Source organism: Festucalex cinctus, chromosome 21, assembly GCF_051991245.1.
Source record: "Festucalex cinctus isolate MCC-2025b chromosome 21, RoL_Fcin_1.0, whole genome shotgun sequence".
NCBI classification, from domain to species: domain Eukaryota; kingdom Metazoa; phylum Chordata; class Actinopteri; order Syngnathiformes; family Syngnathidae; genus Festucalex; species Festucalex cinctus.
The window spans coordinates 1,186,827-1,202,630 of NC_135431.1; the positions used below are offsets into that span (position 1 = coordinate 1,186,827).

Consider the following 15,804-nt stretch of genomic DNA (forward strand, 5'->3'; position numbering starts at 1 on the left):
TAGCAGAAATTTGCGGTTTGTTGCGTGTGCAGCATTGCAAGCTAAGTTTGACCACTCGCCGTTGAGGGTAAAAGTAAGGTAGCTCCCGCCACGAAGGGGTGATCGCAGTCCGTCTAAACTGTTTACGCTCGTTGCGTTGATCGATTCCTGTCTGCCAGTGGCTTTCATGAAATCATAGCAACACTTGCCGCTAAAATCCCTCGGGGCTTGACAGTTGGCCTTTTGGGAGCGTGTCGTGTGGGTGAAGTCATCATTTTTTTTTCACCTCGTCATTTTCCTTCTCGCTCGCGATTGGCCGCCTTCCACATCGTCTCCATCTGCATTCTTTCCGTCTTTCCATTTGCATCCACGTCTCCCTCACCGTCTCCTCCTCCTCGTCCTCCACCTCCTTGGCGCTGCCCTCTCAAGCTAAACTTAGAAGTGAGAACAGTTGCGGGGTGACGCCAAAGTCTAAATAAGACCAGAACAATAGCCCCCCCCCCCCTTACAGACCACCATTGTTCTCTCCGTCCACTCTCGCTCTTTTCGGGAGTTTGTTAGCTATGCTAATGCAAGCTCGTGGAGCGAGTGGGGGATTTGATGCTCTTTCATTTAAGCGGCCACTTCTGCAAATCACAGCTGGCGGACTCCAGTCATATGACTTGACTCGAGTCAAGTCGGCGCATACAGTAGGGGTGGGAAAATCCTGGTACGATATGGGATACACGATAACGATCAGTATGTTGGTCAGGTAATAAATCTACGATCAAACTACTCAAGACATAAACTGGTGTTTTTTTTTGTACCATCACTGAAACGCGATATTAAAACTGGTGTCTTCTTCACAGAGAATACTTTAGTGTATTTAAAAAAAACAAAAAAAACGAATACAAATGTCTTCTTATCTCTTTTACTGCCACACGTTATCAAAAAACAACCCCCAGTGCCAGCAGATTTCGAGCATTTTAACTTCTTTTTTTGAAGCAAACAGGATATTGTGTTCTTTTGCTACATATACAACATGGGTACCAAATGAAAGATCACATTCCATTCTTTAATTAGATTCTTTAGTAATCACCATTTGAAAATGGGTAATTTGAGTGACATTGAGCGAAAATTGAAAAGATACATATTCTCCACAACGGTGACTTTGATACTAATATTTTTTTGTTTAGTGACGCTCCGTCAAATTAGGTTTAATGTTACAAAGGCTTTGATCATTCAGCCTTGAAAACGTTCTATTTCATCAGATTGCGTCGTGTTTCATTGTAATTCGCAGCTCTAGTTAGGGCCCGAACAATTGCCCAGTAAGTCATCAACAATCGAGCCGTTATACTGGCTGTATATTAACTACAAATATCGTGATACTTGCGTAGACGTATCGATAATCTCTTGAGGAGACAAAGTATCACGATTTATGGCGATATCGATATATCGTCACACTTCCTATCATACAGATGACTCCAGTTTTGTCCCGATTATTGTGGTTTGAAAACGGATCGATACGGGTCAGGGGCCGACACTCGTAAATAATAAACTTGTTCAATATGTACAACGAACAATCTTAGTGTGGAGAAAACCGATGACTCGAGTTACTGGACTTGAATGTGAATCGAATGTAGCCAATCACAGAACAAAACATGGCCTACCTGATGAATAAAAGTACGTGAACCAGGCCTTAATTATGCAGCATATGACTTTGCGTCAGTGATGTCGAGTGTCCTGTGTGTTTTTGTCAGCACGTCGGGGACGGGAGACCTTGCGGCAAGAAAAACGTAAGACAAGACGCTTTTGCCGCTTGCGTCGGCCGCCGAGACATTCAATCAGTCAGCGCGTTCTGCAAATAGCGCCGGCTCCTTTGAGCCGTCGTCCAAGAGGAATTCGGCTTCTCCTTGGTGTATTAATAGTGCCCGTGCATTGTTTCCTACAGCGGCAGCATCGGCAGCAGCACTCCTGCAATCAAAGGAAGCGCGCTTGCCAAGTATACAAATATTTTCCTTTGTCCCTATGTTTAGACGCCGCTTCCGTGCGTGCGCGCACGTGTCCACTTGCTCGCCGATGGACGTCGGATTGTTTGTGTGTGTGGAGCTCTGTATCGACAGTGATACATCCCGTTTTTTTTTTTTGGGAGTGGTTGTGCACAGACAGGTTGTTGGTATGTTGTTTGCTGGGCAACATACTCATTTCCAATCATGTGGTAAATAACTGTATATTTATATTAGGGATAGACCGTGTAACAAAAACACCCCAAATCGAAGCCCTCAAGACTACGATCTGATACTTTATTTTTTTTTAAGGGTGCACCAAATGATCAGCCAGCCAGCCAATTTATAGGCCCCTATTTCCTTAATTTTGGGGAATCGGTGATCGGCCAATCCCTTAAAAAATGTTTTGGTGCCCAGAATTTTTTCAGTTCTGTTTTTGGAATGTTTTGGCGGCCATTTGGCAGCTGCTGTAACATCTGTATCGAACCCCCTTTTTTTGGAGCAACCATGCTCCTGAAAAATTGGTCAAAATTGACTTTGTCAAAATTGAGGTCTGATGTTAATTTGGGGTTCTCATAATGCTGGTTATGGCGCCGCCGAGAATGATTCAGGACTGTGGCAGAATTGGCCAGTTCTTTTTTATTTTTTTGGCCACGTACCCACTGACATGCAAAAGTGGCCTCAAACGGACCCTCCTCAACACACTTTTGGTTGCCCAAGCGTTTCTCTGCTTGCGCTTTGGCGACAGTCAAAAAAGATGATGATGATGATGATGATGATGATGATGATGATTCTTGGGTGCTTACAGTTTGTGAGCTTTGAAGACGATGTGGAAGGATTTGGGGTCGAGGGTCATAGGGCACTGCCCCACCATGAATGGCGGTCACCATGACCAAAAAAAAAGAATACAAATATTAATCCGAAAATGAAAATAGTTTAAAAACAAAAAACAGGTTTCATGTGTCACCGATCTTCCAAAATTAAGGAACACGGGGCCGATAAATCGGCCGGCTGATCGATCGGTGCATCCCTACATTTTTTACACGTAAACCTGAAAAAATGTCTCAACAATGTCCCCAAAATGGCCGCCCCCTCTGAAAAGACTGCAATGCCAGTTTCCCTTCTTCTGAATAATTTCATGACCCCAACCCCCTTTTTTTCGTGCGTCCTGCAGAGTACTTCAGGTATACTGTAGCGTACCTCTCACACGCCTACGGGCACACAGATTAGTCATAAAGCGCAAGCAGAAAAAGCAGGTAAGGGAGGCCCCCACGGCTGAGTGGCGGCATCATCATCGGTCACTCGGAGTCCGTCGGTGACTCACCAAGGGCACAATGGAATTAGCGCCATCCTCCACCCTGTGACAGCTTGCCGCGGCTAAACGGTGTAATAATCGAGCCCTCCTCTCACAAACGTCCGACAGCAAATAACGCACAAGCGCACGCGCCTCCCCGTACCAACTGGCAGCGATAACATTGTCTTAAGCTATAAAAAAAAGATTTTGCTCCCTCGCCTCCCTCGCTCGCGTCCCTCCTCCCTCCATTGCGGTAATTATTGAATTAATGCAGATGGAGAGAGACATCTGCATGTTAAAGTGTTGGCCTCTCTCTTATGCGCAGCAGATGTTCCCCTGTCATTTACTCAAATTATGCTGCACGGATGCGCGCGGGGAGCGAAGCCAGCGCCGCAGACAAACTTACCTCGCCAAGGCGACATTGTCTCACAGTCGGCGGCCAAATTCATCTTGCATCTGTTCTTCCGGTAAACAAACCGCACTCCTCTTCACCTGAGATTTTATCTTTTACACGTTTGGGAACAAACTGGAGTTTCACGGCAGATTTATTTATTTTTTTTATTTTTGTTGCTCTGCACTCAAACTCGGTTTACCGCAATCAAAGTGCTATAGAGAGGTTACGAAAAAGTAACATTTTGAAGGAAATACCTGGACCTCACTTAATCTTATTAAAATACACATTTTAAATGTATTTGAACTAGAGGTGCACCGATCACAATTTTCCGGCCGATAACCGATCTCTTAAAAAGTCTGACCTGCCGATCCCAATTTATGCCAATGCCAATTTTTTTCATAACAAGCAGCGTATACCTGCAGTGATCCAATCTTATTTTATTGAAAAACATCGATCGGCCGGCTGATTTATCGGCCCCGATTTCCTTAATTTTGGAAGATCGGTGGTCGGCCCATCCCTTCAGATTAAACCGATATTTTCCACCAATCTCATCTCTCTCAACAGAGGTCTGAAAAAGTCAGACACTGTCCTCTTCTGCTGAGATGACTAATCGGATTTTCATTTTGATTTGAGAGAGCTACTTCATGTGCAGTTAAAACAACCCATTTGCATTATTTCGCCAATATTGTTCACTGCTTTCCAATAAAACAAGATTGGAACACTGAAGTCATATGCTGCTTGTAATGAAAAAAAGGGGGAAAAAAATCGTAATCGGCAGGTCAGACTTCTTAAAAGATCGGGGATGAGCCGGAAAATTGTAATCAGTGCACCCCTAGAAAACATTGAACAATATATTAACTGCACATGAATTAGTTCTCCAATAAAAATGAAAACCCTATTAGTCATCTCAGAAGAAGAGGACCAGTGGCGACTTTTTCAGAACCCTTGAGGAGGGAGATGAGATCGGTTCATTTCTAAAGGATCGGCCGATCACCGATCTCCCAAAATGAAGGAAATCGGCGTTGTTGAAAAAACTGTGTGAACGAAGAACCGCAATATCGTGGGGGAAGGCTGTAAATAATATGAAGTTGACCTGAAAGCTGAAGTGATCACGGGACAAGGCCCCATGTCCTCTTGAAGATTATCTGTTGATTATTTGAAGCCAGTTGGAGACACGGAGGGAGTCCATGTACAAGTGCGTCCCTGACCTTCTCCTTGGGATTATGTCCCAGGTTGGTTTGGCCTCGTATCTCCGGATTACGTTTGATAAAAACATTCTTGTATTATTTTGTCGGTGCTTATTGTATTAATACTCTGCGGCGGTTTGCCCTCTAAAAGCTTCGTCCCTGTGCCTGCTTTAAGGTAATCTTCTTCCACTTGAGCTTTTAAAATGTTTTAGGGAGGCGGTCTGTCTTTGTGTTCTTTTACTCCTTCACTGTGCTTAAATTACATCCCAAAACGCTTGATTAGGAATCCAAAATCAATATGCAGATTCATTGTGGTTTCTGTGGTTTAGCTGCATAGTAGATATCATCTGGTAGATTTGAAAAGAAATCTTTAGTTAGTGTATACCTCACTTTTAACGTTAGTTTCGATTCTTAGTTTGGACCATTTGCAAATGACTGTAATCAGGAAGAAAATGTGCTTTGCGCGGGAGTGTGAGCAAATTTCAATCTGAAGGCCATCATCATTGTCAGAAATTACATAAACAGACAAGATATGACAGTATGAAGTATAGGGAACAATAAAATATTACAAAAAGTCAAAGTAACTCCCCCACACTTGATACAAACAAAAAAATTAAATGGTGACCTGATGGCAGTATGTGTCTTCATGAGCAAAGATTTAAGGCCTCCCTAACAGTCCCGGATGCCCTCTAGTGGCTGCCGAAGCAGTCAACTCAAGTGCTCAGACAATCTGTGTGGTCAACTCAACACCTGACTTGACTTCCGCTTTCCTAGCTCAGGTTTCACATGTGCAAAAAGGAATTCAAGGCTCAGGTCTCTCGAGCCGCAAGTGTCAAGACTTCCTTTTAATAACCAAGACCGTTGTTATTGTATGCATGAAAACAATGGTTAGGGAAGTAGACCCTTTTACAGCGCTACACAGGATTTTCCTTTCGGTTTGCTGATGAGAATGAAGCGTTCGAGGCATCTGAGTACATTTGGAGGTGTTGGACAACATGATTTTTAGCAGGGGTTTGTTCATATTGATGTTCTGTAGAGAAATTGGTCATTTTCAACTGAAGACTGGAGAATTATGTTAGAATTTGCAGTCACTCAGTCCTCACATACAGTAACACCCCTCCTTAAAGCACCCCTCTTTCTCCTCTCCAGAATACCCAGCGGAGTCCACACAACTTCCTTCTATTCTCCAACCAAAAGCCTTCAAGCCAACAGATGCTTTCTGGTTATCATTGCCAGTTATCACTCTTAACTCTCCCTGATAAGACTTTACTTTGTGACCCAGATGTTAAGGAGTTCAATTTATCAGATGCACCACAAGAGCAGACTGGCGGGGAGGAGGTGCGGGATGAGTGAGCAGCGAAAATGGCCGCGGGCTGGAGAGACGAGATGTAATATGGCTTTTTTGTTTTGTTTCTGGAGCGGCGTTAGCGCAGTAAGGAGCTCAGCATCTAAAGAGGCTTTGCTATAGGCGGGAAAGATGTGCCATATTACGGCACGGCCAGAAACCTGCTTGATTAATGGGCCAGGATAATCACCTCATCAAATCACTCTCACTTATTAAATCTTGTTTAATATCGTAATGAGGGCCCTCCTGAGCTGCTTTGGTAAATTCCCCTCCCATCGTTCTCCTCCTCGTCTCTGCCCGGCCTTTCCGATTTAACGGGAAGAAGGGGGATGCCAAAACCATTCTTTTCAACGAGGTTCTCATCTCTGCTTTACCTTTTGCTCTTCTCGAATACCCACAAGAAGTCGCGTACACGCACAAAATGTTCCTAGGTACTCTTGTTTATCGTAGCGCAACAAGGGCTTGAAGTGCTTCAAGCCTGAGTGTGTTTATTTAATCTCTCATTTATGATAGATGATGCGCAAGATTGCATCATCATAAATCAAAGTGTGCGCGGGTCAAGACCTTCTTGAAGAGTGATCCCACTTCCCAAGGCTTTGGTTCACTGGACTTTATGGAAACACTTGAGGTGAAGCAATATCCAACCTGTCTCCTTTGCGGATGATTTGTGTAGTCGATCCGTAGTATCCCAACATCACTGTTACTTCTGGGATGGGCCTTTCATTTCCTTTACTTGACCTTCAGCAGAAATTGTATTACCAGATGATCAACCTCAGAAGAAAACGGCGCAGCATTGTCAAATTTATTGTCTCCCATTCGTCACGGTCAACAGCTGTGACTGGGCACTGCCTTTCAAAGAGGTACAAGAACAGTTCTTGTGTCCTACAGTACCACCTGGGACAACATTTGGTGTTGGCGGAGTTCACTGAGGCTGCCTCAAACATTTGGCTTGTATTTACCCTCAAAAAAAAAAAAAATCATCATTGATTACGGTTCTTCCCATAATGATCTGGATTAGGGGACGCTGGGACCAATAACGTTGGATCGAAGGTGGCATACACCAGGAACTGGTCACCAGTGAATCACAGTTTTTAGGGTTTGTCTTTTTTTACCACACTACATTTGATGGATTTTGAGCTGCAGTCCATCCGTACGTCCATCCTTCGATCCAGCTACAGTCCACATGGTCAACAGGCCATCGTACTCTGATGGTGTATGATGCTTTTCAAGCTGAGGATTGTCTGAAGGCCAATTGAGTACTAAGGACCTCACTGTGCAGTCGTGCTGGAATAAATAAAGGCATTCACAAAGTCAGATGCATAGAACAACCCAAAGTCCATGGGGACTAATGGCTTTACTATATCTTCTGATGGATGAATTGGCAAGGATGCCGCCAGTGAGGTTCCACCATCTAGCAAACTCGCCCTACAGCTGAAGTCCAACCCTTTGTCATCCCTGAAGACTGGCACTCAGTGGCAACAAATGGCTCAAGGTGACCACTGTAGGGTTGAGAGAGAGGCTACGGACGCATCTTAGCCCCCCTCCCGCCCCGAGTGCCTCCCATTTTTGTCGCTTTTATCAGTGAGCAGCTGTCGTGTACCTGGACCTCATGAGTGGCGCCTGTGCTGGGTATCTTGGCAGGCCAGCTCCCCCGAGGCTTTGGATACCAGCGTGAATCAATTCTTAAAGATGACTGTCTGCATGCCGTGTCACATGGACAAGCCCTGAGTGAAGGGCTTAAGGGGCTCTGGAGCTGGAATGCTCTTTGATGGAACTGGCCGGAGAATGAGGAGGGAGGGGAGGAAAGGAAAATACAGGGGGGGAGGAGATGGTCCTATTGTTGTACCAAGGAATGCCCTTGATGGAGATAACGGCGGGGTATTGTTTGTATGCCCGTGAACTCTTTTCGGACTTGGGGTATTAGAGATGATGGAGCGGCCAAGCTGACCACCATCTTCGTGTCTTGGCTATTCTTGTCCAGAGACAAGTTTCTCGTTGCAGTTAACTCGTGATGAAAACATCCTGAGATGCAGCATGTGTGGCAAGCTTAGCACCAAGACCCGGGGCAGTTGTCATGTGTCTGAGAGGAGACGCTGTCACAATAGCCGGAGAACCAAATTGGGGTTGATTTGTGCTGTGTAGGAATCTGTTTGGCCTACCTGGTGTCTGCTGAGGAACGTGAGACAGTGAAGATCATAAAGGATGACATAAACCCTGACTGACAGCACAAAGCTAACCTCCCTCACACATTGTTTTCTTCCCCCTATTTCTTCTCCTCACATTATTTTTGAAAAAAATGCCCCCTTCTGAATCACCCCCTCCACTTTTCCACCCCTCCTTGGAGAAGGCAAGTTTATAAATAGTTGGCTGCTTGGGGCGATCTGGATGTGAGACGGTTAAGAATGAGTGGAGTTAGCGGCGCGGGTTCCGCACCCACAGCGACGGCGGTAGCAGCGTCTTTTTTTGGAGAATGAGCCTTACGCTCATCCCGCGTCTGTATCTGTTTCGTGACAAATGAAATACCACAAGCCACGGCCAGTAACAATGGCTCGTTTGGCTGGCTGGAGGCCCTGTGGTGGGTGGGGGGAGTGGCAGTGGAAGGGGCGATGGGGGGCGTAAGACTGGCTTCCAGCCCCTGCAGCTGTCCCGGTTGTCACTCCTTGTCTTAAGGCTCACTCCTGGCTCAACGCTCCAGCCCCCGCGGATCAAGGGGGATGTGCGTCAGCGGCGCAAGCGTTTGTTTGTGCGTGCGTGCGCGCGCGCGCGCATCCGCGAAGTCCCCAAGAGATGCGGCGAGGCGATTCTCTGCACTTAGCAGCATCTGAAAAACGGCCCCAGACACAAAAGGCACGTTGAACGCTGTTAAGACCCCCTTGGTTGACTCCAGGCATGAGGTCATCTGCCTTGCTTTAGAAGCCTTTTGTACCGCCGCCTGATTGGCAGCAGGGGTGGGATGGCAATGACAATTGCGGCTTGCGGAGAGCCGCCGATGGCCGATATGTCGCCAGTAAAAAAAAAATTAAAAAAAAATCCTGATTTATTGAGGTTCATTCCAGCTGTTTACGTACTCGTTTGGATACATGTGGCTCCTTCATTCTAGGTATGCTTGTGCCTCAATCCATCATAAATTATTTTTTGCCCCTTCCAGTGTGCTGTTTTTGTTAGAAGGTAGAATTAACTGATTGATTTGAAAGATCGTTATTTTATCAATTGTTTTATATCACTGAAATTTTAGTCAGAATTTTGGAGAACATACTGTAGATAGACTTTTGGGACTTGGTCGTCGTTAAGTCAATAATTTAGTGATGTTGAGGGAGAGTCTGGTGACACTGTAGGCAAATCTAGAACATAATGTAGTTAAAAAATAAATTTAGGAAATAGTTCCAAATCTGTTTCATATCAAAGCTAATCAGCGCGGATTTCAAGGCCAAAAACATCAGGACGCAAATGTCAGTCGCATACCAACACAGGACCATTCGAGCTTGGTAACACTTCCCAACCTCGTCCCATGAGCGATCAAGTCTGCCACACTTTTTAATCTGTTCTGCATAACAGGTGGTCAAATTGAATACTCTGCTGTGGCCTTTGTGTGTGCGCGTGTGTGGAGGGGGTGAAGGAGAAGGACAAATCTCTTCCTGTCTCCCATTTTCACCCCCTTATGTCTCCGAGATTAGCCTTTGCTCAAATGCCTCCTGTTCATCTAAGTAATTAAAACATTAGAATTATGGGATTATGAACTGCTTTCGAATTAATCCAGTCCTCAATGCTCCAAGCGCCTTGCCAAATGGGTCAATAGGAAATATAATGGGCCTCTGTGATTTGTGATTGGGGGATCTGGAAGAGGCAAAGAATGCCAATAATGGCTATTAAAAGCGAGAGTTGTCCTGGAGGGAGCCGTGGAAAGGGAGACACAAATCCCAGACCAGCTTTGGCCCCGAGTGCCATCTGTCTTGGAGCCACTAGACTCGGGGTTTTTTAGTGCAGAGGAAGCCAAATGAGTTTCGCTTTCGATCTTAAGTTACTCGCTGAGAGATGCACAACCTGTTTTCGGCACAGTATTTATATACGATATCAAAGTGTTTGCAGGTGTTTGCCCCTGAGGCCTGCCGTGCGTCTTTTCAAGGCTGCACTGTACCCTCGCACCATTGTCCACCAGCACGCTGCTAAAAAAACAAAAAAACAAAAAAACAAAAAAAACAAAACACTTATGCTAACTTGTAGGCTTTGAAGTTCTCACCTCGAGGTATATTAAATTCAGGGAACGTGTACAAGCATTACTGATCTACCAATATCAATATGAGTTTTTTTTTTCAAGGTGCATACCGATTATTAGTCGTCGAGGAGACTGATATTCAAGCTGATATTCAGCTGCAGTAAAAAAGAAAATATAATTTTAGACATAAGGAATTGACTGCTTTGTTTAAAAATTGTAACAAAAAAAGCTGGGAGCTTCCAGGGTCATCAACATGTCAGGTCATCAACTAAATTAAAAACTAAGCAAGTAAATAGTTCCCTACAGTTTTCTACTGTAAATTTCAACATAATTTCTTAATTCATTTTTTAAAAATAAAAAGTGTAGGCAGTGTTCCCAGTGTAGCATCACTTTTATAAAGTGGAATTATTTTGTTTCTCCTCAATATATTTATTGAATTTTCCATAATTTTTATACAAACACATTCAAAAGTATCATCATGCATTTCACCAATACGACATATACAAAGCATAAAAATTAGCGCAATAACTAAAACAAAACAAACAAAAAACAAAAATACAGCTCAGATAAATAAAAACTTAATCTTCAAGGAGTGGTACAATTACAATATTCACATCGAGAACAAAATAACAACGATATGTTGGCTTCTTTAAGAGATTGTGGGAGTTCTGCATTCAAAAATGAATGCTCAAACATACTTAATATTGATTCAACCAACAGGTCTTTAAAATCTTTAAAGAATTCACAAGAGAACCCATTGGGGCCACCAGCCTTCCCATTCTGAAGAAGGTTAATCGCGTTCAGGATTTCAGTTTTTGTAATTGGGCCATTTAAGAAGTAGTTTTTGTTCAGCTGAAACCTCCGGAAGCACCAATATAAAGTTGAAATGAATCCATAAATTTAAGTTGCCTGTCTCTCACTGAGCCACAAATACATGTGAATGTAGCTAATTTTGTGTTTTCGTCACGGTACTTGACGTGACCTTTTGAAAACGGTTTTAAATGATCTTCGCAGACAGTGAAAACATTTCTATGTTTATAATATCTTTGCGACAAGTCAAAACTGTCTGTGAACAACTTTCGAATCGTGACGGAAACCCGAAATTTTCCCGAAACGTTCGCAAGTATTCACAGCGCAGTGAAATGCCAGTTTTGTCGGCTTTCAGATTCGTAAAAAAGCAGATGCTGATATTTGTCTTTTTTTTTTTTTTTTTTGCAAGAATGTGTGTGCGCTGATGAATGTTTTGTTTGTGTGGCTCGCAAACAAGAGGTCCAAGTCGACACAGTGACAGTTCCTCGGCGAGCGACAGAGGGGCCCTGCCATCCAACAACGGAGGCTTTGTCGCGCTGCTCCTCTTGGCTTGTTGCGCACTTCCTTCCCTCTCGCTCGCTCGCTCGCCCTCTTTCTCTCCCTGTTTTTAGCGAGTCCAATTCTTGTCTGAAGTCTTAATTTGGGGCGCTGGCCAGTGGGGAGATGGAAGAGGGGCTAGAAGGGGGGGGCAGGGGACGGTGGGGGTCGTAGCGGCGTGAGCGCAGCGGAGGAGGCGCGGGGTGCTGATGGCTGCAGACGGACGGCCCTTTGTTCCTCCTTTCCCAGGCTCCTCTCTTGAGCCTCCGAGGCTCCAGTTGCGTTGGAGCCTTCCAGTCCCTGACAGAGAAAGACTGAGCGAGAGAAGAAAAAAATAGGGACAGAGAGAGAGAGGAAAAAAGGGGACAGTATGATCTGTCCAACTGGAATCTTTCAATTCCGGCAAACAAACACACACCCGCGGGAGACGTGAGCACGGAAAAAGAAAGAACAAGGTGATAAAGAACGAGGAGGGAATAGAAGAAAGACGACGAGGACGTTGATCCTAAGCTCTGCACATGATGACCGCTAGGTGTCCACTGCTGCCAGCCCGCGGTTAATCCCGCACGGTGCCAGCGGCTCAGCAGAAGGACACCAGAGTGGCTTCTTTCGCATCCGTGTCACAGAGGAGATGCCGGGTTACGCGTTGGCAAACGTGCGCAAGACGCCATCTGGGTTGCTTTTGATCGATAGGCCACCAATGTCGGACACGCAACTTTTTCTGCCTTGAACTCATTCCTGTGGAGCAGTGGTGTAGGAATAATGGTAAATAAAAGTTATCATACATGTGCTGCAATGACGAATGCTTTGCTCTGCTCCGCACTCACATTCAGATAGCCTAGCTACATGTTATTTTGACAGAATACGACTCAAGAAGCACAAGCACCAGAACATGTAACGCAGCAGAATGGTTCGAGCCAGTCTGCTGAGGCCGCCTGTTTTCTGTTAAGAAATGATTGCAAACTTAACCACACTTTTACTCAGCAATTTTCCACTCACATGCGCGCTTATAGACAAACAAGTACACCGTCTTCCAACTGTTTTGCATTTGTATTATTAGGGTTGGAACAACTATGGAACTAGGGGCGTGGAAACCAAATAAAAAGAGAGGGTGAGGAGGGGATTCACAGTATTGTTAAAAAAAAAAAAAGCAAAAAAAAAGCTCATAATTAAAAAATTGTACTTTTTTTAATTATGAGCTTCTTTTTTTTTCAAAAGCACAATATTGTACTTATTGTGCTTTTGTACATAACAGCAATGCATATAAATCACCTACAATCTCTAATAACAATATTGAGGCACTGATCGCTTCACAAGCAAATTAGGTTCCCCTTCATCTGACCATTAGCATCGATTTTAAACATAGAAGGCCAAAACATCCCTAATGAAAATTAAATTGCACTAATAAACTAGCCACTAGAGGGTGCTAGAACTGCACAAATGGAAATCAACCTGACTTTTTTAACTTTTTTTAAATATTGTGAACATGACGACGACGACATTGAGGCCGTTTTAATATCACGATATCGTGATATTGCCCTTATCATTACATCCCTAATTACAACTACTTCAACTCTCACAATATTTGCAATATTTCACCAACTTCTAGTCACGTGTTGTGAAGTATGCACTCGCGCGATGGAAAAACACAGCGGAGACGGTGACACAGGCCCTCGGCGCCAAATCGGAAAATGTTCTTGAACCTGAGCATGTGATAAGTGAGCGCAGTGTGAGAGAGGGACCTTGGGGACCGTGTCAACGTTTTCTGTGCCGGCGCAGGGACAAACATTGGGCAAACATTGGGAAAGGCTGGCAAAGCCTTTTGAGATAGTCGTCAGCTGTTGATCTAAGACTGAGAAGCTAAAGTCCGCTATCTCGCCGTTCCGATACGCCGGGCCAAGGTCTTGCTGACACGCGGTCGCAGAACAAACACGGATACCACCTGAAGACAATGACCTTTGAACCGCCCCCTCCCCGCCTCGAGGTGGAACAAAACGGGAAGCGGCCAAAGTGACTCTGGCGACTTCCTCCCTCGCGGGCCAAGAAATGAATCAGGTGGAATGATTGTTAGTACACGGCTAATAAAACACACACACACGCGTGTGCACACGTTGTCCGGGTGCGGGTAGCACAGATGTGCGTGTGCGTGTACGAGGCAAGAGAGGGGAGTCTTCAGATGTAGCGACAGATGGTATTTGATTACAGAGCAGACGGTGGGTGTTGTACAAAGATGCTGTCTCAGCCCGAGCTAAGGAGCCGCGTTCGCCTCCGGTGAAGGCGAGCGGAGGGGCGGCAGGTGGAGGACGAGAGGGAAAAGAAGGAAAAAAAAGAAAAGACTCAAAGAAAAGACGCACAAAAGAAGCAACTCCAAAAAATGAGCATCAAAGCAAAAAAAAAAAAAAAAGCGGTCGGACAAGAACAAAAGGAAAGAAAAAGGAACAGAAAAGCGGACAGGCGTGCTGGAAAGTACAATGAGGTTCATCGTGACTAATCGGGAAAATGATGCACACAAATAGGAGATAGCTTGCAAATGACAGCAGGAAAAAAAAACTTTTGCGATACATTTTCTTGTGCTGGTCAATATTTAAGATTTTTTTTTCCAACACCTCATTTATTTACAAGAGGCGATTAGAATGAAGTTAAATGACATTTGTTTTGCTACAAGAGAATATTACAAACTGCTTTTGTAAATTAAAAATTGAGACAGCTCTTCCTTTAATTGATTGTGCAAGTATGTGTGTAATAAATACATTTATTATTATTATTATTATTATTATTAGCGGGGTGAATTGCCGAGTACCTGACAATTCGATTCGTATGATGATTCATAGGTCACAATTCGATTTGATACCGATTAACCCTGATATGAATCGATGTATTTATTTAGAAAACACTAATCAGTAAACTTGTACATGTACACTGTAATATTTTTATGAAAACGTTTATTAATTTATCTGAAACTTGTCATAACTGTGAAGCACTGTATTTAACAAACAGGTTGTAGTCGGTTTCATGTTTGAACAGCATTGAAATAAAAATATTAAGGTTGTAATGTCCCATTAATATAACATTCTTCCATGCTTAAAGGTATGAACCCTAAGTAAGACATTTTGTTGAATATTTTTTCCACCAAAAATGGATATTTAAAAATCAATTCGGCTGCTTATTGAATCGATTTGAGAATTGTGCACTGTAATATTGCAACATATTACAGAATCTCTTTTTTTTTAACCCTCGTTATTTGGTGTTGTTATTTATTACAATAATAATTATTATTGTGTATGCCTTCAATTTCGCTCACCCAATATGGCCTTTAACGTAATATCAAACGGTAAAAAAAATCTTAGGAGAGTAACTGCAATATTATCTTGATATTGTGACAACCCTGTCACAAGTGTTAGACAATAATCCATAAATTGGAAAATAATCTGTTGATACAAATACAGAGCACATTTAAAATTCCACATTTATATGGATGCATTCTTGTGATTTTATGTGTACGTTATGTACGACATGAAAAGGGGGAAAAAACAATAACAAAGGCATGACTTTCTCCTTTTTATTTCCATTTTGTATTTATTTTTCACAAGCTTGCATATATATACTGCACATACATTCAGTTCAGAGAGGGTGAAGGCACGAAAGGCAATTTGACTACTGGTTGGTTGTGTTTGGGCCGGGACAAAGAAATTCAATGTTTTGGGGGGGTTGGAAAAATGAAAAAGAATTTCTCAGGAGAAGACACAAAACAGCTTGAAAGTCATTTGAGATTTCCAGCCTACCCTCGAACAAAAAAAAATAAAAAAAATAAAAAATAATCCAAAATGTCCATTTAGCTGCCAAGACCCTTCCCATTCTTATTTTGAATTAACTTTCAGGTAGTATTAATTTAACAAAAAAAAAAAGTTGGATTTACTTCATGAAATGCAGTACAGCCTTCCCTGCTTGAAAAAGAAAGCAACGTTGAATAAATTAGGATAAATTAAAGCAATAAATTACACAGGACAAAATAGACACCAAGAACAGAAACACACAAACGAAAACAAAGCAGCCGTCAAGT

At 43.4% G+C, this 15,804-nt stretch overlaps 1 protein-coding gene across 7 annotated transcripts in view; it reads left to right on the plus strand.

Annotated features, from left to right (window-relative positions):
* Positions 1-15,804, plus strand: part of LOC144010741 (uncharacterized) — a 256,051-nt gene that overhangs the window by 5,171 nt on the left and 235,076 nt on the right. The gene's annotated exons all lie outside the window — the stretch shown is intronic.